The sequence below is a fragment of the Agelaius tricolor genome, unplaced genomic scaffold (genome assembly GCF_023055355.1).
Source record: "Agelaius tricolor isolate 1412-34295 unplaced genomic scaffold, bAgeTri1.0.p SCAF_12, whole genome shotgun sequence".
NCBI lineage: Eukaryota > Metazoa > Chordata > Aves > Passeriformes > Icteridae > Agelaius > Agelaius tricolor.
The window spans coordinates 4,334,517-4,357,123 of NW_027269272.1; the positions used below are offsets into that span (position 1 = coordinate 4,334,517).

Below are 22,607 nucleotides of genomic sequence, written 5' to 3' on the forward strand. Positions count from 1 at the left end.
GATATTTTTACCTATTGGTGCAGACAAGACAAACCTCACATATTAGGTTCTTTTTCCATTCTGATGCTTCAGGTCCCAGTTGGAGTTAGGAAACCTGTGAGGTATTGATGTGTGGCAATTTCTACCCTCTGCCAAAAGTGACCAAGGACGTGGAGCTCTTGGATAGCATGGAATTCAGAAATGTGGCCTGAAAGGCAAATCTGAGCAAACTCTGATTGTTTTAACTTGTCTCATCGGAGCACAGCATTTCTCACAGAATCCCATTGACAAAATCTCCATAACAACATGAAACACAACATGCCACGCTGCTGGGAATGCTCTCCCAGCTTCTTGCATGAACAGGCTGTAAAATTCCTTGGATCCTTGCATACCTGAAGGTGAGAAAGATGCCTGGCTACTTAGGACTGGGAATTCATTTTATGACTTTTTTCCCTCCAGCTATTTCTTTACAAGATTCTGCTCTTAATAAAAAGCCACCTCAGAGACACCTTACACACTGAGAATGCTCTAAAGAAGGTGAATGGAAAGGGATCAGGTGTGCAGAGAGCTGGGCAGCTCAGGGCTCCCATCCCAGGAAATCTGGCTTTACCCTCTTGGGCAGCTCTGGAAGCATCCAGTGAGGGAACTGCACAGCATTCCTGCAGGAGAAGAGTCAGGCATGTTTCAGTGTGTAGGCCATCCCAGATCCAAAATTTCTCTGGCAGCTCTTCGCTTTGTCTGCAAGAATCAATTTCAAAAGTCAAATATTTGAGCTTTGTACAGGCAGTAATGATATTGTAGGCAAAATGAATTTACACAACCTGCTTTATCATCATGGTTTTCACTCCTATGTATTTTCAAAAAACAGAACATAAAAATGCTACACATCTAAGGCAGATTTTTAAGTAGTCAGGTGAAATTGAGGCCAAGATGCCATCTGATAGCAATCTGTACATCTGATAGCAATTTATTTATTCTGCCTAATTCCCTGATTGTAATGCATGGAATTTATTCTGCTTTCTACCATGAACTGGCCAGGGAAAGACTGACCAGAAGAGCAATTATAGTCATTTGTTATAATTAGTGAATTGAGGCAAGAAAACTAAGTCTAGAGGTTTGGTTCAGGCTAAAAGACAATACTTCCTTCTCTTGCCTAAAGGGAGAGGCATAATTGTCAGGAAAAGACAAAAACAAAGAGTCAACAAGCCATCCTGTTGAAAAGCACTGACAATAAAGCAAGTGAGAGTCCCACGGGGAGCTGTGCACCAAGAGAGAAGGGAAGATGCATGGCCATGTGCCTTGCTTTGCCCCCAGGGCATGAGGACAGCATTCTTCATCTTCTCTTTGCCTGCCTAAGACCAATGTCCCCTATAAGCTTCCAAATGAAGATGAATTAGAGAGGTCCTGAGTCTGTGAGTTTGTGTTCCAACAGTTTCAGCTCTGTTCTTTCCTGTTCCAGTCAAAGCCCACCAGTTCTGTCCCTTCACCAAATCCTGTGACATTCCTACAGATTTTTGTCTGTTTGCAGATATTACTTACAGTTGTGTGTTTATACACCCCACCCATGGGCCAAAAGCAGCAATCTCCCCCTTGATTTAAATCTAGTCCCAGTGGTATAAACCAGAAAATCCTCCCATGGAGCTGCATCAATGAACTCCCCTGGGAGCAATCCTGATGTGTTTCTACAGATCAGACTGGACAAGAGTTCACCTGCCCTGGAAAGGAGGCACAGGTAATAAGGGCACAGCTGGATCCACCACCTGGCAGGGCTTCTAATCCAGAAGCAGACCAGCACTCTGGAATTAATTACTTCTGCTTCTGAAGCTGAGTCTTTCTTCTCAAAAGCAAAAAAAAAAATGCTCTGGAAGTGACTGAAGGACATTTATCACGTTATTTATGAGCATGAGAGAAAGCTGCCTTGTTGCTACTGCCTCTTCTTTTGCCAGAGTCATTTTTGGGAGTGCTCTAGGCCTTTGCAACAACCTGGCTCAGAAGTAAATATATAAATATGGAGGAGCTCTCCCTGTGTGTGAGAAGCTGCATTTCTTTGAAGAACACTGATATTTCAATATAATAAATTGCTGCTTCACGTTTCCAGAGTGTTTGGTACCATGTATATGCTGACTGTGCATTACAGAAGTGTCTAAGCTTACAGCCTAGCAAGCATATTCGTGTTTGAGGGTAGGCAGAAAGGAGACACCTCTTTGGTGGCTGAAAACATGAAAGCTCTCCTCCATTTCCAAGCTTTCTAGAGAGGAAAAGAGCAAGCCCATGTGTACACACCCATGGCATAAAAAGTGTTCCTTGCTGGCTCTGTGCCTTGTAGGGTAGAACATTAAAAATGCATCACCATCACTGTTTTACTGGAGATAGCACACAATAAAAGGTCAGAGAGAATAAAGCTGGGAGTTTCCAGCAGCCAGCTGATTTTTCCTGCAGTCTAAAATCTTTGCATACTGTCAAATACTGTGTGAAGTGACACCTTACGAACAAGGTGACAGAATTTTTGAAATGTTCATAACACCACAGCAGAAACCTCTGTAATCTTTTTATAGTAGTTTTCATGGTGTATGTTAATAATTTAGCAGAATGAGTTCCCTGCCTAACAGAAATACTTAAATAAAGAGATAACAAAGAAAAAAGGAGCACAGCAGTATCTTCAAAATATACTTCTGTAAAATGTTTTCTAAGCATATTTTTTATAGAAAAAAGTAAAAGCAGGCCCTGTGTTTTTCATATGGCATGTTTGAAAAAAAAACCACATAACCTATATTTTAGCCTCTCTGCAGAGATCCAGGAGAGACAATTGCCACATAGCTACAGACAATATCTTGTTCCATACAGAGTTGTTCACCACTGCTGAACAGAGCTTTGAAATCTCTCATTAGCAGGGGGCCTCTGTTGTTTCTCAGTCTAATACCTCACTTGTTTTACACAAGTTTTTTCAGTGTCATTCCAAATGGCTTCTAACTCCCCAAAGCACAATCTCCAATACCCCTCCTTCTGGAAAATGAATGCTCTCCTACCTCAGAGAGCAGTGACAAGGAGACAAGAACGTGCTTTCATCGGGACTTTTGATAACTCCATTCTGTAGTGTCTGCCTTCATTTTCTTTCATTATGGCATTCATCAGAGCTCTGGGAAACTACTCAGAATGATTCTTTGAGGCTTTTCCCCCCACAAAAGTGGTTGCTATTTTATGCAATTTTGCCTCTCCTCAGATCCACTTTTCCATAAGATTTGACAAAATTGCTTTCTTATTTTTTGTGACAAAACCAGCAAAATCAGATTGTTTCTCTTGGTTTGGAATGAATAGATGTTGGTCTAATTCTACTGGAAAGAAACCATTCTACTAGTAACATAACAATTTAAATGTATAAAACCTCATAGAATTTCTTAATAACATGGAGATCCTTTGTCCTCTTGTACATCCTTTAAAACAGTAAATATTTTTTGCGTCTTTAGGAAAATATTTTTGTGTTTTAAGAGATGTTGAGTCACTCTTTTTTCTTAGTTTCAGAATATCTAGTTCCACATATTTTGTGTAAGATATAAATTGCAGTACAGCCTGGTATAATCCAAGTCCAAGAAGGCACGTTGCATATTCCAACTAAAATGCTTTCCAAGGAATTATGTTTTTAAATAATGAACACACTCACATCACACCTTGCTGCAGAGCATTGCAATATATATTTTCTCTGAATCCTTTGCTCAGCTCTGCATTATTCCCCACTGTCTTAGTTTGGAAAGACAGGTGTCTGCTAAGGCAAGAGCCTCCCCTGAAATGGAAAATGTAAACCCCCTCCCTCTGAACTGTTATAAATTTGAAATTATGGGAGCAGGAATAACAGTTCTTTTTTAGGGAAGCAAATAAAAAGATAAAATAAACAATGAAGAAGACCAAAACGACACTGACAGAGTCAGAACACACCCTGTGGGTCAGGGTGTTGGTAGAAGTCCCATTGGAAATGTGGCTGCAGCCCTCCTGCAGTGTCAGGGCTGGTTCTGCTGGAGCAGGGATCCTGGAGAAAGGTGCAGTCTCTGCCTCTGAAGATCCAGGGCAAGAGGCAGCTGCTGTTCCTCTGGGAATCCAGTGCAGAAGCCTTGCTGGTGTTCCAGAATCTCCAGATTATATCCAGGTAGGAATGCTTGGCTCCTCCCTCTGGGCTCACATCTCCCAGTGGGATGCTGTAGCTCTTATCAGCCATGCAGTGACATTCCATAGCTGTTATCAGCAGATGTCCCCCCTGAGAGAGGATTGGGTGTGGAAGAGATAAGGAAAACTGCCCCCTGAACAGAAGACAGCTGCCATACAGATGGCAAATAGAAAACAATCTGCTTGGCAATCCAGGTCACCCCCCAGTTTCCCATTAATTATTTTATTTCTGTCCTGATAGTGAGGTGAGTCTTGTCAACACATCTGAAAATTTGATTATCCTCTCTCAGTTCTCAGTGTCTGTAAAGTGCTGTAATACTCCTCTTCCAAGTTGAGATGTTTCCTCCCAGTGATGTAAAATGTCAGCCAAATGTGCATGGAGGATGAATCCCAGGTTAAAAGTGACCACTTCAAGCATTGGCATGTCAGGTGCTCCAATCTTAAGTTTTAATATACCTCACTGTCCACTTACCTGGGCTAAACTTGCTCAGTTTGTCAGTGAGGATGTTACAGAGACACTGTGGAAAGCCTTGTGAAGTCAAGAGGAACAATGTCCACTGCTCTCCTCTTGCCTGCACTTGGAAATGAGAGATGTGACCTTGCAGGGAAAGCTCAAGTGCCTTCTGTGACCTAGGAAATACCTCAAGTCTTGAATATTGATTGGAATGTTCATCAGTCCTTCCTTTTTTCCTTGAATGAATTGCGTCTGGCTAATGAATGGTGGTGGTGTGTGTTTATTAAAATTAGTTCATTTTTCCCATGCAATGTTGGTATTTTAAACCAAGGACTGATATTTAAAAGTCTGGCTTTAAGCCAGCCCTAAATATTTTTATCGTGTAACCACTGTGTGTACAGTCTGTGTGAAAACTTGAGGCATTTTTTTAAGTTGAAAAAAGGGGTTGAGAAAACCACATTTGGTTCATAATTTGATTAAAATTCTGTGTTGTAAGTAGGATGAAAGGCCAGATGAAAGTCTAACAGCTGCTTTCTGTACTGTAGAACAATACTAATGTGCCAAACTTTGGTCTGCATTTCTGTTAGCTTTTCCTTTTTCTCTTCATCTGTATTTTCTGTTGACTTCCATAGCAGATGACTGTGGCAGCCTTTTCTGTTTCATTTACCCTGAACACTTGCATCCTGCACAATCAGTAGGGGCAAATTTTCTGGTCCACAGTCACAGGACATCCTCATACGATGTACATCCTCACATGATCACAGGACATCCTCATACGACGTACATCCTCACAGTACATCCTCATATGAAATTTTGTGCCTCGCTGGGGTTACCATTACTGCATTCCTGGTGTGCATGCTTGTCTCTTGGAGGATGGTGAGGCTGTTTTGAACAGGAGCCTGCACCCCAGAGCTGTCCCCCTGCCACTGCGGTGCCATCACTGTTTCAGCAGAGCAGCAGCAGGCTGGGATTGACACAGCCCTGCACCTCACACAGGAGCTAGAGCTGCTTTTGTGGACTCAAGAACCTCACCTCTTTCCAGGCTGGCTCCAAAGCAGGCTGAGAATTGGATTGTCTTGCTTTTGTTATAAATAAGAAGCTTGACTAGGCCAATATTCCAGCAGCAATCAATTGATTAATTAATATGGTAAAGTATGAGCAATATAGTGCTGGGTACAGTGGGGGAAGTTTTCCCTCCAACTGCACACCCATAATTCAGGCTTACAAGTATTTATAGGGGTACTCATCAGCTTTCTCAGCAGTTTCTATTCCCAATTTTTACATCACAATTCTGTACACTATTGTGATTTAGTTTTTCTCAGGATGTATCCCAAAAGGAGCATCCCCAGATGGTGGGGGTCTGGTTTCCAAAAGAAGAAAGATGAATCCCATCTGGTGAAGTCCAGCTCCCCAGATGTGGGTCCACCTTTTAATTGCAAGGACTGTAAATCTCATAACAGTGATGCCCAGCTTCCCTTGGTTGAAACTATAAATCCTTGAGTTGATGTTCATCTTCCTTTCTCAAGCTGTTTTTCTCTGCTTTATTAAGGCATGAGATAAACATATTTCCTTTACATATATTCCAAAGCTATAGTTTAAAGGATACAAGCAATATTCTAAAATTATACTGCAAAAGGTTATTATTGCAGAACTCTGTAAGGATTAACTACAAGCAAAAAGCCACATCCTTAATGCTTTAATTCCAATGCTCCTAAATCAACTAAGGTTAATTGCAAACAAAAGATGGGTTCAAAGGCCTTCTTCTATGCTTTACTTTCCCCAGTTATTATTGGAATTCGCAACTGTCCCCTTGTCAGTCTCCACACATATCCCAGTCACAAATACACACATTACCTGTATGTACCTGACAGAAAACACAGCTTTGTGTTTCACACTTTTCCCCCACAAATCCACTTCAAGTTACAGGTGCAGCAGTGGTAACCAGAGGGGGAGAGGCACTACAGAGGGCATGAAGAATGTGCTGGAGGCACTGGAGCCCTTTGTGCTGTGCAGCTGGAGGGCTGGAGCAGTGCCATGCTTGTGACAAGCCCCGTTAATGCACAGCCACTTCAGCTGTATTAGAGTCCCTTCATAATGTCCATGCTACTTGCCTCAAAAAAGTAAAGTTTAATTGTCAGCTGAACCAGGGAGATTTTGCAGCCCTCAGACATGACATAAAAATGAAAAAAATAATGCCACCTACATGCTTTTATAATGTTAGGGGAAATACATTTCATAAGACAGTAGCCAAAACCTAAAAGAATTTTGTAAGGCACTTTGCAAATACTGTCTCTCTTGAGGCATCCCAGGCCCTGCCACACCCAAGCTAAAAGTGTCCATTAGCTGAAAATTTGCCCTAAGTTGTTTGTCTCACAGAGCAATCAGTATAATATTATTAAATAATACCTTAAACTGAGCTGAGGCCAAAAAGCACATACTCAGTTTGTATTAACTCTAAGGTGCTACAGAGCTAATATATTCAGCACTCTTTGCATTGTGTAAAATATAGTTGAGGTTATTGATAAATATTTTATTGTTGCTTAGTGAATTGTTAAAAAAAATCAAAATGTTTCACAGAATATTTGTTATTTTTTAATGCCAAGTCACATGCTTATCTGGATTTTTTTGGCCAGCTGTAGAAAAACATAGTAGAGGAGTAACATAGTAGGGGAGTAATGTCTCAAACACAGGAAATGATCCAAGTTTATGAAATGTGAATGTGTTATAGTGTAGTGTAAATTTTGTAGTGTAAATTTTGCAACTGTAAATTTTGTAGTGTAAATTTTGCAACTTTCAACTCAAATTAGAGTTGAAAGCTTGAAGAATCTCAAATGTGCATTGCACGAGGACTTGAGACCAAACCTTCCACATTTTAAATGGACAGGCATGTGTTGACTTTGGGAGATCAGAGTAAATTCTGGGAGTAGATGGGGTAGAATTTTTTAAAAGACTTTTGGCCCTAAGAAACAACACATGGAATCATCACAGCCACCAAGCAGCCAGGGAAATGTATGGACAGACAAGTGATGGAGAGGATGTGGATTGGTTCAGTTTGGTTGGATCCTTTATGAGGAAAGGAAAGGTGATGGAGACTCCTCAGGCTGAGCAGGCAGTTTGCATCAGAGGGCATGATGGGATGTGGTACCCAGGCTGATAAGAGGAGCAGATAAGGAGTGCATCTTTGCTTTGTGATCTGTGATGAAAGGGGACAAGGACAGAGGAATCGCCGGGTAAAAAAAGCCCGTGAGATTCTCCTGATAATACAGGAGACAGAAGGGAAAATGCTGTCAGGTATTGTCAGGGTGTCAAAGGTGAGTCACAAAATTGGGACATTTGTCACAGAATTAACTGGTGTGAAAAATGAGAACGGCACAAAGTACTTTTTAAACTGAGCTATGCACTTCCTTTTTGCTGGTTGAATTGAAAAGACTTACCCTTGATTCCCTATATCACACATTGGGCAGCTGATATGTTAATATTGGGTTCTAAGTACTAAAGGTTAGAAAGACAATGCAAGACCAAGTGATTATAATATGACTTCCATTAGGAAGACACAACAGGAAAAAATACATTTATAAAGAGCATAACATCTCTGCTTCGAAATATTACCAAAGTTTTTCACTAAGGGAATGCTGGGTGACTTAACATTTAAAATCAAAATTATAAGCTTTTAGCCTATGCTTGCCTTTAGGGCCCCTGTTATTTAGTCACAAAATTACCCATGATTAGCACAAACTTGGCATACTATCATTCTACAGTTCAAAATTGCAGGTGCTGGAAATGGGGCTGTTTGCACAGAGGAAGTGAATTGCCCATAATTTTGCAATTTCCTGCTTGTATATTACGAGCTTTATCACAGATTGTGTCCCATATCTGTGCCTTGGCAGGTAGGAGTGTGAGGTTGGAATAACTCTGGTTGCTAGGAGCTGATGTTATAAAAGTGGTTGAAAAGACTTCTTATTCCATCACCACAACCCAATTAAGCTTTTTAATACTTCCAAGAAATCGTCCTTGGTTTCTCTGTATATCAGATAAATCTCTGGCCTTTAGACAAGCCCTTCTCCTGCCTGCAGAATCACTATGATTAAGTGTTGCTTTTACCTATGAGAGACAAAATACACACAGCTATATTCTTGTACCTACTTGCCATTGCTTTTCTGTGGAGTCTGTTGCTCTCTTAAATACTCTGCAAAAAACGCCAATCACTTGTTTTAAAATTTTTAAAAGTAAAATGGTTATAAAAATAGTAATACAAATTAGAGCAGTAAGAATTTGGACAATAAAGGACAACAAAAGCAAAGAATACCAACATTCAGGTGCTTTCCTCAAAGAAAGCATGGCTTGCTAACAAAGGATTAACCCTTAAAAGCAATAGCCTGTTGCATATTCATATATCTCATACATGATGCATACATTCCTTTCAAACTAGGGATTTCTCTAACTGTTGTAACTTTCCTCCTTAATCCTGTTGGTGCCTCAAAGATGAGAAGGAGGTGGAATAAAGTTTGTCTTTTGTGATAAGGAGGCCTCTTGGGGATTTTGGTGTCTTGTTGCTGTTATCTCTGTGCAACGAATTTCTAGAGCTCATTAGAAAAAGTATCTTACATTGTATAGTTTTTATTTTAATATTCTGTTATAGCCTAAAACTATATTTAACACCCTACTGGAAATGATTAATACAGTATAACTTTTTAACATAACACATATAATATTCATTTTAATATTTGCGAAAAGCCAATCATAAAATGCACATTTTTCACATACTCTATGTCTCTACAAACACATAGGAAAAAAAAAAGAAAAATAAAATTAATTGAGTCACTCACATTAATTGGGTTGATTGGTGTTTGCAAAGCCAGAGGGAGGTGCTGGCACAGGTACCTCAGACTGCATCACAAGGACTCCAGCTCACTGTAGCAGTGCCCACAAGCTGCCTCACAGCTTTATTCTCTTCCTCTTTACCCACCCCCTGTTGTTGTTCCTTAGAAAATAATTCAAGAACTACAATTTGTGACTGCTTTAAATCTAAGGGCAGTTAGAAAATAGCCTCAATCAACCTGCTAAAGCTTTGTGTCTGCGCTATTTCATGCTTTGTTTCATTTTTAGTGATTCTCTGATTCTTTGAATGTTTTTAATGTTCTACACATTAATAACAGGACAAATTCTTGCCAAGCAGTGTAACTTGTGTCATAGAGAGTGCATTATTGTAAGTCCTGTGAGGAGCAGCTGAGGGAACTGGGGGTCTTTAACTTGGGTGCACTCAAGTAAAAGACTCTGGTTTGACAACAGCAATATTTTCTGAGTTAGGTTTCATCTGCCAGTCTCATTTCACATGTGTGAATCCAAGTCATCTTGAACAACACTAAGTGCCTGCTCTGAGTAGTGCTTCTCCTTCGTGGATTGTATTTCAGCTTCTTTTTCCCCACTGTAATTGACTGTACAGTTTCTCGCTCTCCTCACCTGACTCTGCTCCCCAGAGAAGGGCTGCAGGATTCTCTCTTTGCCTTTAGACCAGCATTATAGGAAAAGCAGGGAGGGAAAAATCTTGCCATCTCTTCAACAAGAGGGAGAAAGGGAAAAGACAGATGTTACATTTGCTGGCTCATAAAATGATGTGACTATTCAATTGAAGTACATGGGGAAGTGCATTTAAGCACATTTTTTTGTGAAAAAAAGGAGTCATGTTCCACAGACACCACCAGCAAATCTCAATTCACACCAAAAAATGAGGAAGCTTCTCTCCTTGTCTTTGAAATAAAAAGACATCAAAAAAACCCTAAACTTTTCTATGTAGGCCTGGAAACTGGAAATCAGTTTAGGTTAGCTCCTGAGACATGGCACTGATGATTTTCTGCCTTCAGTTATACATAGATTTAATCTCGGAATCATCAGTGAGATTACAAACCTAAGTCATAGTTCTTTGTCTGTGTAAGAACAAAAGGCAAAGCCCAACCAGTATTTGCTTTTGCTTGGATGGGTTGGTTATGGATGTGAAAACAGCTTTATAAAAGCTTTTCCAAGCCCCTGAGGGTTATGTCAAATTGGGAAGACTTGGCGTTGGTTTTAAGAATTATTTTTACCCTGGCTCAGCTTGCAGTCTGTTTCAGAACACACTGCCATGTGTGTTTTCCTGAGAGCCCTGAGGAAGGGCACGGTGAGTGAGGGGTGACAGTGAGCAGTGAGAAGAGGCTGTGTGTCAGTGTCATCTCAGGGCCTTCCACCTCACCTGGGCACATCAGAGAGGAATCCTTAACATTTATTTGTCACAAATAAGATGGTGAAATGAGGGGCTGACTTCACCCATTTCACTGTGCTTTCCAATCTGATCATATATGCTGGAGCAAGAAATACAGACCCATTAAAGAAATGCCAATACATTTGCATATTGATTTAGATGCAGGAGAAGGAAAGGCAAAAACCAATAAAGGTAGTTCAGTCAGATCAGTCTGCACACATGCAACACATCTGAGAGGTAAATAAATAATGTTATTGATAATTTTACATTTGTTTTCTCATAGTGTTTTGTTTTACAGGTCTTTTCGACTGGTTCAAAAGATTTCTTTCATCCTCTCTTTTAATTAAGTGAAAGAATGCCTGTTTTGGTTCTCTGCTGTAATAAAATCATGGAAAACTTACTGGCAAGGGAAGATTGCTACTAATGCTGGTTTTTGCTTACACATTTAACTGACTGTATAATAAAAGAAGATAAAGATTATTCCCTATCTGCCCTTTCTTATCAATCAGAAAATAGGAATTAAACTCTCAGAACTCCATCTCAGAATAATTGTTATGATTTCCTGGTATTTAAAAAAAAGCTTAATATTACTATATTAGTAAATTGACATTTGCCTGTGTACTCTATGTTTTGGAGTATTAAACAGATAAATATTTCAGGAGGTTTTTGTGAAATATATGTATCATAAATTTCAAATAATTATTTCAGTTTCTATTTGCAAATTTTAAAAGGCATTTGCAGGAAAACACTGCTGGTCCAAAATGATCAAGTTACTGGCATTAAATAATTTTTCCCATTTACTTTTCATGTTTAATCTCAGCCAGCAACACAAAAGCTAATTACAGTGTTCATGCTTTATTTCTGCAGATTTTACTTTAAGGAACTGGAGAGAGATGTAAATTATTAGATGAGAAGTTTGTGTCAAGAGCTAATGAATTAGAGATGAAAAATATTTCCCCATAATGCGAGGCTGTATCTTAACATTTCTTTACACAACCATACACTTTTTACTTCTGGGCATTGGGCACTCTCTTTTTATTCACTGATTTTCAGAGACCCCAGCAATATTTAAAATAACCCTTACTTCCCATGGAGTTTTATCCAAGACAAATGACCTCTCAATGATATTTCTCAACAAGGAGGGAATATATCAGATTTGTCAGGGTTTAAAAACAAGTTATATTCCCATATGATTCATTATGTAGAGCCACTGGGAAAAAACCTTTTCCCACGAGTAGCAGGTAGATGTTTTCAGGCATTACACAGACACCTAGAAGTTCTCAGGGACATCAGGTCACTGCAGCAGAAACCTCCATGAACCAAGCCACCAGTGTGGCTGGCTTTGGGGTTTTTTCTGCTCTGTGGCAGTCTGAATCAGGGGATTCTAACATATTCTGTTAGAGAGCAGTGACTTAGTGTGGGTTTAGAAAAGGTGAAGGGTGAAACCCAGACTCTCATAGACTCTAATTAAAAACCATGGGTGATTTCTATACTTTCAAATTACTTTCTCAGTAGTACAACGGTTAGAAATGGTTTATATTAAGAAATGAATATTCTGTTGTTGAATACCTAATTCACATATGAATATCTTTCATTCTGGCATTTCAAGTTGATGTTCTCACATGGAAAAGAAGCTGGCTTTGCCTCTGGGAATGCAGCCATATTTATTATACTGCCTCTATCTGTACAAACACAAGGGGCTGGGGAAGTTGCATCATGTTGGGGTTTTTATTTTGCTGTTTCTTTTTACCTTTGGCCAACTGGATCCCCCAGCAAATGACTTTGCTGTTGTGATTGACCCTCCTCCTTTAGCCTGCCCAGGTCTCCAGGGTCCAGGAGAGGTGGAATAGTTCCTGTGTGTTCACAGATCCTGTGTGAACTGTGCAGTTCTAGAGGAGTCCCTGTTCACAGAGCTGCCACTCCAGGTGCCTGCTTGGTGGATGGGAGAAATAACTGTTGGTCCTACATTTAATGGAACGAGATGCCTAAATTTGTTTTTGCATTTCTTCCTTCATAAGTGGGAGTTGCCATGGCAGAAGGAGTTAGAGCTGTGCCTTTAGAGACTCTGCCCCAGAGTGCCCAAGTGTTTGAAATCCCGTGGGGTCTTGGGCAGTATGAAGTCTTAGGGAAGTGTCTCATACAAAAACACTGAAAGATTTTTCAGTTTTAGTAAAATGCAGTGATCTGTCCCCAGGTGCTGTCCACCAAGGCACAGTGCAGTGGAGTTAACACAAAGCCAGTTCTTTGTGAAACCTGGCTGATTTTCTGCACCATGATTTGGGTTGAAATGTCCGTGTACTTCTGCTGCTTAACCTTTTCCTGCCTGATGGAAAACACCTCAAAGTCCCTCTCTCTGTACTGAAAAACAGCCTGTCAATAAAATGAATGCATTAATGGCAACAAAAGCTGGGCCTGTCAATTACTAGGAGCATTAATTATTACATTAATAATGACGTCGTTTAAATTGTTCTAAAGGCATATTGGACATTGCAATTCATTAGTTTCATTTCAGTTTTCAGCCATGTGTGCTAATTGAATTATATATATTTTGGCATAGCAGAATTCCCATTATGTTTCCATTCCACCTAGTTCTCATCTGTCTTTCCTGAAAAAAATTAAACTCTGCCGTTAAGGACAATCCTTTGAAGCTGAATATTAAAATCTGTATTTCAGTGCAGACTAAACTGCATAGTGATGGAAAAAATCTAAATTTTCCATATTTTAATTTTGAAACTCTGCATAGTTTTCCCCTAGTGCCCTGCATATTTCATGTCTTTTGGGTTTGTTGTTTTTTGTTGTTTGCTTGTTTGGGGTTTTTTTGGGTTGTTTTTTTTTTTTTCCATTGTGGAACATCTAATTAAATAATGAATTAAAATACACTATTATTTCTCTTTTCCTTTTTTCTATTCTTATGTTTACTCTTTGTAACTTTTTAGAAATTTTACTTTCTTTTTACATTAATCTGTTTTAAATAGCACCTTTATGTGGGTAATATTTGGTCCATATATATAAAGGAGGCCACTGACATTACAGAAATTTTGTGTTATATATTAAACCTGTAAATACCTTTTTCCCTCAGTTAATGAACTGCACAATTTTGAAACAAGGTTTAGAATGCATTTAAAGTTTCAGTAAGTGAAAACAACTCCTAATCTGAAAAAGTCTTTTATTCTCATCAAAGATTCTGTTTGACAAAGAATTCTTTACCATCCCTATTTCCCATTTTATCCAAATACATCTTAAACACCAAGAAGCATTTAAAACTTAAACCACCCACTAGACCAGGTTTCTGTCTTTCCAGCCAACATCCCAAGAGGTGTCTAAAGAAGCCTGGTCATTAGGAAATACTGTATCTTTCTCAGATGCTTTCTGTGGCCAGAGATTTTCATAGCACAGCAGGTGAGACTGAGACTTTTTCACTTTAAAAAACAAAAAATAAAAGCATTTGTTCTGACATAACAAATATTCAACAGATTTAAAATGCAGTTGTGGTGGCAGCGATTTGGGTAAAATTCACTGTTTCTCTTGTGGCTTCATTTAATTTCAAGTCATTGATGCTGTATTTTACTTCTTATTCCACAAAATATTGCTGACAGTCTTTTATGGGGAATTGGGATGGGTAAATGGATTCAAAATTGTTTGCTAGGAAAACCTATAGAGAACCAGAAAATAAATACCTCTATAAGCAGAAATGTATTCTGAAAAATGAATCCTGAGTAGCTGGACTGATAAGATGCATTTACTGCTACCTTAACTGTATTTAGAGGAAAGAATTGAATCATTCTTTGAAGAAGATTATTCTGTTCTATCTGAAGAAAAATTCTCAATACATTTCATACTGTCTTGGGTACTATTGAAGAGAACATTAAATCCATACTGTTTGGAAGCTGAAAGTTGGTTAAAAAGAAACCTTAAGCAGGATGCTCTTTCCTGTAGATATGATTTGGTTTTTTCTTGGAAGATCTACACCTACATTCAGTCAAGAATTTCTGTGTACTCACAGAAAAATGAGGGTTTTAGTGACATTCCTACCTTAGGACTTGTTCCCTGGCTGTTTGGAGATTAAAAGCTTGTTTGGCAGAGTTTCTTACAAAGCAACTTTCATGAGTCATTAAAGGGCATTCTTGCAATAATCCTTTGAAAAGAGGAAACCTTTCTGGGGCCTGCACATTTCCAATTCCCAGATGGGGAGGTTGGTCCAAAACAGATGTACTGGGGCCCACCCAGCCTGTGAACTCAGTGGTGGCCTGTTGGACATAATGTAAATTCATAGCAAGTATTTAAAAGTATTTGAAATATTTTTTAAGCCATGGCAACTATTAAAAAATAAAAGAGGAGTGTAAGGGAACAGCAAAAGAAATACTTTCTAAAAGAAAGTGTCATATAGTTTATTTATTATTTTATTTAAAATTCTTATTTCCACAGTAGATTTTGACTGTGAATGCATGCTGTATTTTTCACTCTACATTCTCATTTCCTTTCCTTTTTCCTTTTCTTTGGTTGGTTGGTTTTGTTTGGTTGGATTTTTAGGAGAGAAAAAAACAACTGGTGTTTTTATTTTCAGAGCCATAATGTGCTTGAATTCTTATTCTGAGCAGGCTAGATTTGTTGAAGGAGAAAATGAGTAATCCAGGTCTTTGAGCTGTGACTGCTTTATATCCCATGTGTTTTTTCACCCATTTTTGCTTCTTTATTAGCACCTTTCACTGCTGTCAGCTCAAACAAATTGAAAAGTAATGGTGAGGTCCAGCAAAGTTAATGCTGACAGAGAACAAAATCATTTTGGAGTTGACAACTAAATTCTTCTGCAATATGATTCAGTCTTCTGGCATGGGGGACATTGTTTCTGTTCAGTTCCAGCTGTGGTTTGAATATGAAATACTGGAAGGAGTCAGGCTTTGAAGAATCAGCTCACTCCTCAATTAAACTACATCACCCCGTTATTTGTATTTACAGCTTTGAAATCAGCTCCCACAAAAACTGCTGGGGAAAGAAAGCTCCACAAGGTTATAAACAACAGCAAAGGGACTTGAATAATTCAAGCAGGCTGCATGGAATAATTGGATGCCATGCACTGCGTATGATCAGCCACTGCAGTTTTTTTCCTTGTTGTCAGTCCTTTGATCCTTGGTCTGACATCAGACAAAGGAGTAACAGATACAGAAAACGAGGTAGCTGGAGCAAAGAGGAATGAGATGACAAATCAAACACCATATCAAACTGCCAAAAAACCAACAAATCAATGTGTGACTGCTTAATCTATCGTACTGAGAATCTGGGACTCAGTAGGTCCAGTGGGAATGGTTAATCTTTTCCTTCCTCTGTTTTTTGAAACTATTTTTCTGATCCTTTTTCTCATTTGAAGGGCTTGTTTTGTTTTGTTTTGTTTCTAAGGAAGAAAGGATGCTCCTCATTAAAGCTTCACTGGCTAACAGGGAGTAGGGTTGCCAGGTCACTGGGACTGTCCCTCACCCAGAGGGGACAATAATGTCCTGGTCATCCTTTTCCTCTGCAAGACTGTAAGAGCAATCATTTATGTGCTCCCATACTTGCCATAGGACAACATATCCTTTTATGAGAGCCCTTAAAAGGTAGCTCTGTGTAAGGACTTGGGGATTAGTTCTGGCTCCTGACTTTTAGGTCCTGGCTCTGGCTGAAGCCTCTGCACAAACACCATGAGAGGTGCTGTGTTCTGCTCCAACATGAATGTTTCCAGCAGAAGGCATGAGCTGAGATATTTTCACGCTGCTCTCCTTTCTGCAAAGTCATTTAAAGAAATTTAAACGGGTCAGAATTAGAAAATGTCATGCAGGGAAGAAGCACTCAACTGTATTTCAGATTTTGGGTCTAGGACAACCCTAAAGAATTCTTCAGACAAGCTAAGAAATTTCACAGAGCAACGTAATTCATTTCACCTCTAATCATCCTGTTGTCACTGCAAGTTTAAACATCCAACAAAAATAACTGTTTAAGAAATGTACTGGCTGTAACACTGATTTTTATGATCAAGCTAGATATTTCTTTAAAAGTATTTTAAAGAAAAGTCATTATGTGGATAATGCTGTTGTAAAACCGGAGATGTAGCTCTAATGTTTATTGCACCTCAGCAATTTCCAATCTGAATATGCTGAAGTTTGAAGGAAAAACCTGAAGTTTCTTTTTCTGATGTAAAACATGTAAAATCTGGGCATCTCTTCTGCGGATAGAGTTTCTAACCTGACAGATTTTGCAGACCAGATGCTGATGTCTGTAGCACCTGCACGGTACTTTTGTCTATAAAATTCTTTTCAGAGTGTCCTGAGCATCTCATGTCAAGAGATTTGTGGTGCTCCCCAAGGAGACAGAGAGTTCTGGGTGGGGTACTGAGTTTCTGTAGGGCCTGTTCAGAAAGCCTGTATCTCATTCAGGACAAAGCCTTGCAATCTGCCCCTCAGGAAACCTCTTGATGGGAGTGGTAGCAAAGGGCCACCTTGTATTCAGGATGGGCAAGATCTTTCTATGTGCCTCACATACCCCTATGGTTGCTAAAGTTATCAAAGTTAAGAGAAAATACAAATGTATATGTAAGAACTTCTAGCTGCAAAAATGTGTCTGTAATCAGGAAATCCTGATGGGTGTAGAATAAACTGTGCAGCTTCTGCCATGGTGGATTTCTGATAATTCTGATGGCTCTGACTATTGAAAATCTGACTGCTTTGTTTTCTTTAAAACAAAGTGATGGCTCAGAGATAAGGTGCACTCATGCCCTGTTCCCTAGTTCCTCTACCAAAGATGCTTTTCAGGAAACAGGTCTGTCTAACAGCACTTAAACCTGGTGTTCCACATAGGTGAGTGTCGGGTCCGTCTGTCTGTCTCTGCCCCGACACGGGTAGGGTGGTTCTTGGGTGGCACGCGATTCAAAGGACGAGTCTGGACTCTTCAGCTTTTCAATCTTCAGATTGTTTATTATTTCTTATCTACAAAATTTTCTGTCTGCCCAACAGAGGTCTGACCTACAAGGCAGCCAAGGGCACTCTGACCACCCACGGGGCGGTCATGTCTTTTTATACTAAAATCTACATACACAATATTTACCTTTATTTCCCAATACTTTTCACCCATGTTAGCAAGTGCACCCTCACCATAAACCAATCCCCAAGTGCCAACATCACCACAGGAGATGGAGGACAAGAAGAAGAAAGAAGAAGGACGAGACATGCCCTGATCCCTCCATCTTGTCTCCATAACCCCCCTGTACCAAAAACCTTAAAGTCTAAATGTGTCTCTTTTACACCTTTTACTCTAAAGTGATTCTCTTGTCCTCAAACTCTTGTTACTTCTGTGGATGGATCAAAATCAAGCCACCAAACACTCTTGGCAACATTCCAGGATTTTCGAGACCCCCCCCAAGGGTTCTCCTGGCATCTCTGGACATCGGGAATGATGTGCTGAGATCCCACAGGTGAGGTAGGACTGGCACCATAAACTGCAGGTTTCCTAATTTCCATGAGTTTTTGACAAGTCTGGTTTAGTCACTGCTCTCTTTTTGCTATCAGTCTCTTACAGTGTCTTGCTGGAGCCAAACCTGGCTCTGTCTGACCCTCTTAAAACTGTCTTGGTGTGGAATTCCACAGATTAATTATTCCTATGTTACAAGAATAATCCTAGATTAGAACAATAATCCTTCTGGTCACTGGCCATGCTGGGTCTGTCCCCTGTGGCAGGGACACCCCTTCCTGCTGCCCCCTGCCCTGCTCTCTGTGAACCCCTGCTCCAATGACCCCTCTGCTCTGGGGACAGGGACTTCTCTGTCACCTGGGCTTTGGTTCTGGGAGTTACAGGTTCACTCACCCTGGCTGGAAGCAGCAATCTCATTGATAACCTCTTTATTGCTCATCCACAGACCCCTCTGGTGTTTATTTGCAAGGCTTGCTTTCATCATTGTTTTGTTTCTTGTTTTGCCTCATGCAGTGCCATTATTTCTGATGCAATTTCATGCCTCATAGAATGGTTTTAAAAGAGATGGAGGGAGAAACTTGTAACATTCAGTTGAAAGAAGTCCCCATTGTCAAGCATCAGTAGCATTTTCAGTCTAGAAACCAGAAATCCTCACTGAATTGTTGAACATATATATTTTTATAGAAATGAGCTGAAAACACAGGGAGTATATCAGAATAATTGCTGCCAGACTATTCTCCACCTTAAGCCTGGTTTCTCATTCTACTGATGGTGCCATTCAGTAGAAGAAATCAAATATGTGAGAGTCATTGCAACCACATACTTCTGATACTCTAACAAAACACAGACTGGCTGGTGGCAGTGACCTCTCAAAGCTTCTACTCTGGAGAGCAAGGCATTACTGGAATAATGAATATTGATTTTTCTAGCTCTTTCTAGTGTTTTATATGTTCTGTCATCAGTTTTGTGGAAACTTTGTTCTTGTGATTTTGAATTGGTTTCAAATCTAGTATCAACTAAAGAATTTGGGATTGTTTTTGTTTGTTTTTCTTATCATCAGAGCGAAGGGATCTCTCATTCCTGGATAGCACAATCTCTCAAACATCCTTCCAAAGGTCCTGTCAGAGTAGCAATGTGGTTGTGTTTTCATAGAATCCTTTCCACTCCCATATTTTACTTCCCTTTGCAGGCTAAGAGAATGTAATTCAGGGCAGATGCCCTGGATACTGTGTAAAACCCCCTGTTTCTTCCTCTGTCATGGAAAATAGAATCACTTTCTGGGTGTGATTGTATCCATGTATCCTTGATTTATAGGTCACATTAATAGTGACTGGTAGCAGTAAAAATAACTTTTAAATTATGCTTTTGAGATTTCCAGTGAATTTACGCAGACTCCTGCACAGTTTTTTACACTATTGAAACACTATGCACTATTGAAACAATAAATGTTGGTGTGTTGTTCACACTGGAAAAATGCATTAATGCTCTAGAATTCTCCCCCAAAATGCCTCATTTGCAGCTGTCATTGGGCATTATGGTGCTTATTTTGTTCCCTTACAGCTGTAAAAACAAAATATTTTCCTGAAGTTCAGCACTAGAACCAAGAAAAAGATCACGATCAGTTCTATTACCTGATTGCCTTCTTCCCAGAATGTAAAACCTCCACAAAAACAAAAAATAAAATAAGAGTGGGGAGAAGGGAGCCTCCAAAATCACTGCCTGGAGCAGAGCACAGTGGTGTACACAGCTTTTGCACCCCAGGGTTCACACATTTGTTCCACTGTGGAAAGGAAAGCAGAGGAAACCATTTCAAAAGACCAAGCAAGCCTGGCACATGATTAAAGTTGTAGCCACTCCTTGGTGTCACTGCCTTTCCCCATGTGCAGACAGCAAGAGTTCATCTCCTTTCAAGCCAGGAAGTTTCTGTATGTTTGGGTTTCATTGGTATTTTCCCACCTGCTCTGCAGTGCACACATCTGCACACATCCTCTTCTCAAAATTCCCTGGATTCCAGAGAAGAGAAGGAGCTGGTGCTCCACCTGAAATATGTTCCTTTCAGACTTGATCACACACCAGGGCCACAGCTGGGAAGCTTTTTGTACCCCATCTGCAGAATGTGGTTTGTAGATGTAAAAGTTGGCACACTTGGTAATTTGAAAATTGCAACTTGTGAAAAAATGAGAAGTGCTTTAATAACTTTCCTTTCATTATCGTCTAATTTATCAAACCTGTAATATTCAAAATTCTTCAAGGGTTCCTCAGCTGCATATCTCTGTGCAATTATGGCTCTTTAAGTAGTTATAATCTGCCAAGTGAGCTGTCATTGTATCTGATAAGTAATTTTGACAGCCATAATGTGCTGATTATGGAGCAACGCTGGGAGGATGATGAGGGTCATTGCTGGGGTTTTGCCAGTTGAGGCTGCTTATTTTTCATTACCCACAGAACTGGTGTTAATGTGTTTTCAGAGTGTTTGAAGAACCTCACTCAGGTGAGATTTACCTGCTTGAGAGCACCCTGTTTCTCTGGGTTCCTTCTGGTCCCCAGGAGAGTGCCCTGCCCAGAGAGCCATGCCAGGAAACAAGCAGATGTGCAAGTGGGAATTTTTGGTCCTGAATCCCAGTTGTTCCCAGGTGTTTGCTGGGGTTTTGTGAGATGGCCCCCATCATCTCATGGTGTGCAGGTCTGCCCTGAGCCTTGGCACAAGCATGGCTAAATTCCTGTGTTGTTTCATTTCCAGGAGTTCTTAAAGCAGTGCTTTGTTTGTATCTCTGTTTTATTATTTCCTTTGTGCTCAGTTTGCAAAAAATCACAAGCTTTTTTTAACTGTCACATCTATAAACCTGGTCTAACTGAGACAAAATGTTCTAAGTATGTAATGAGAATAAAGATTCCTTGGGCTCTCCCTGACAACTGTTTGATCCCTCTGTGTTCAGAATATGCCCTTGAAGCCACTTGTACAATTCTGTTACTTAACTCAAATATCACCATGACAGGCAGCCCGGTCTTTAGGCTTTGTGATCACCTGCAATTTCCAGTGAATCCCCGAGGATCAGCATTTTCTCAATACCTCTGGAAATGAGGTTTCCAGTAAACAAGGCTCTAATGCTGTGGCAGGAGGATGATGCTGATCCTGGTTGCTTGGTGTGAGTTGTGTGCTGCAGGGCTGAGAGGAGAGGATACTCTCAGGGGCATCTGTGTCCTCAGGGCAAGCAGGGGTGACCTGGAGTGAAATAACCCAGAACAGGTAACACTGCCATTATTGATCATTCCTGGAGGACAGCTTTGCACCATATCCTCTGAGAGAAAATACCACTTTATATTAAACCAGGATGTTCAGAAATGTATGGAATAAAAGCTAGCAGACAAGCTGTTTTCAGCAAATGCCTTGACAAGCAGTTACTCAGTTCCTCCTTCCAAAAACACATTTGTCACCCAAAATTTCAGGTCTGCAAATGGCTGTTCTAAAAACTGTGTTGACACAGCACTTGCTTCCCAGAGCTAGAGCTGAGCATTCATGGGGGAGTTCTGCCACAGCCAAATTCTGTTTGACCACTTGTGAAGGTATAAATGCAAATGCATTTATTGTGTTGTTGAGTGGTAACAACAAAACTGGCTTTGGATTAACTATACCTACCTCTTGACAAAATACGTTACCTGCTAGATATATTCAAATTAATATTATCATTTACTTCAGAAACTGCAAATATAATTTGTTTCTTTACACTGCTGAGCCACAGTTACACATAAACTACATAGATATTTATTTGCACTTTCTGAATCACTGGAATGATTTGTTATTGTGGAACTTACATGGTGTTACTTTTTTATTGCTTTATATTGCACATTTGGTTTTAATAGTTGCATCCTTCATTCTGTTAATTTCAGATTAAAAATGGAATTGCCACTGAAGTTCAGCCATAGCTCCTAAAGCATAAAAAATAAGCTTTGGTTTTCACTTTCTAGAATGAAAGTGGGGGGGAATACAGACTAAGTAGAAAAATAATCTTTCAGCAAGAACAGTGCTTGATATTATTCGTAACAGCTGCTGGTAACTGTGAGATCTGTGTTCATTTTTGTACTACAACCTTTAGTTTTATTGCACTTTGGTTACCCAAGGTTAATTTAGACTTTAAACAACTATGGATTTTACCAGCACTCAGGAAGGGGTTGCCTTTTGCCATTGATAGCAATGCAAAATTTGTAAATAATCGGTAAGATCCTGTACTTTTAACTTCAGCTCTGTTTTCAGGTAGTCTTTTGTTGGTTTTTTTTTAATGTGGCATCTCATTTGCTCAAAAAATCAATACACAACTGTCCTTGGAAGTTCACATTATAAAACATTAA

General features: G+C 39.7%; 1 protein-coding gene across 6 annotated transcripts in view; it reads left to right on the forward strand.

Moving 5' to 3' along the window:
- The window catches only part of CLSTN2 (calsyntenin 2), a 347,811-nt gene that overhangs the window by 210,033 nt on the left and 115,171 nt on the right, over window positions 1-22,607 (forward strand). The window lies entirely within an intron of this gene.